This window comes from Vigna radiata, chromosome 5 (assembly GCF_000741045.1).
Source record: "Vigna radiata var. radiata cultivar VC1973A chromosome 5, Vradiata_ver6, whole genome shotgun sequence".
In the NCBI taxonomy this organism is placed as follows: domain Eukaryota; kingdom Viridiplantae; phylum Streptophyta; class Magnoliopsida; order Fabales; family Fabaceae; genus Vigna; species Vigna radiata.
In genome coordinates, this window is record NC_028355.1 from 4,939,494 (window position 1) to 4,941,424 (window position 1,931).

Below are 1,931 nucleotides of genomic sequence, written 5' to 3' on the forward strand. Positions count from 1 at the left end.
GTGTTATTGTGTGTGGCTGAGGGAGAGTATGGAGACGAGAGAGAAACAAATTGGATAAGTGAGGAAGGTGGATTAGGGTTAGGCAAGGGTTTCTGATTTTTTTTTTTTTTTTTTTTTTTGCAATTGGGGCAATAGTAGGATGACAAAGAAAATGTTGGAGTGAGAGAGATGAAAGAGAAAGGGTTGAGAGGAATGAGGGAGGTGAGTAAGGGTTTGGGGGTTTCTTTTTTTTAGTTTTAAGAATGAAAATTATTTAAATATCCTTGACCTTAAAACTTAGAGTCCATGATAAATGAGGGTATTTTATACATTATTAAAACGTACCAACTGAAAAACAGACGTACGCGTGTTAACAAACCCCATATATATATATATATATAAATGGTTGGTTTTAACATGTCGTCAATAAAGCCAGGCCACTTTCTCTGTTTGTTGGTATCTACGTCCTACAAGACTCAACTTATGAAATATATACGTCGATGATTAGGATCTCCTTGGACTAAGGCTGCATTGATTGCTACTTCGGATACCGCTAAGTGTAGGTTTCCCTCTTGGTCGTCCATGGGCTTAGTCATAATAGGCGGACTGACTAGTATAACTTTTATCTCGATGACCATTATCCAAATATAAGAAGAAGAAAAAACAGTATATACTAAGTCATTCACATAATTTATTATTTGAGATTAGTTCAATCTAAGATAATCAACAATACAGTGTATAGTAGTCTTCTGGAACATATACAACTTATAGCACAAATGGGCAAAGCTAAATGTAAAGCTCAAAATTTTAAACAATCTAGTAAACTAATTCAATCTCAAGTTTTTGTAAGAAAATCCAAAATGTTTGCCTTGGAAAACAATTATATTTAGAGATCTAGATAACACACTTGCTAGTACAAAAAAAAACAACATAAAATGATGCCCTGATTTTAAACATTACTTAAGGGCTCTAAATCAAACTAATTCACCATTAGAAACTTCCTATGTTAGGATAGAATTGATTGACAATCTCCAGACTCCCAGAGAATCCTACAAAGTAGTTAATTATTTTACAAGCCAATTTTTTTCCATGGAACCTTTTTCCAATTATAAGAAGATTCCCAACAGACAACAGATATGACTCCAAGTTAAACTCACTCTTCTGATAACTTTCAACCTTAAAAGAAGGTAAACAAATAGATCAATAAAAACCAATCTAGCTTCCATGTTGACACTAATAAAACCTCTACCCATCATTACATTTTCTTCACTATTGTGTCCAATTTCAGTCCACCCTCATTTCACACGTTCACAGGTGGATCCTTCCATGTCTTCAATGAAAATTGACACAACAACAACTACCAAAGCCTAACCGGTAATCACCATGTAAGCTCTTCCACTTCCTACCTCAAATTCCAAGCTCAATCCCAACCCTAAAACTAGCTCAACATTATAAAGAATAACATTAAAAAACAAAAAATTATCCAAGATCATGAACTAACAGCAGAGCTGAAAGGGAAAAAAGAAGTCAAATTGAATCCTTTTGTGCAAAGAAAATACCAATTATCAAACAACAAACAAGCACATTGCAGAGGAACCAAGGTGTAACCACAAGCAAAATCTCTTGCGTGGAGGAGGTGAGAGAGTTCACGGCGATGATGGAGGGCTATGGATTCTGATGTTGCGGCATGATGAAGTTTGAACAAAACCACCTTCAAATACCAGATTTCAACTCACTACAAAAAAAAGCCTATTTAAAGGGGTTTTTTTTTTTCAATTAGCGGGGGTTTTTACCCTCCGCTAAATAAATTNCGGGGGTTTTTCAAACCCCCGCAGTTTGAGTCGTCACAAACTATCTGCGGGGGTTTTTTTCGCCCCCTGGTATCATATTCAATTTGCGGGGGTTTTTCTGCGGAGGGTAAAAACCTCCTCTATATATTCAATTTGCGGGGG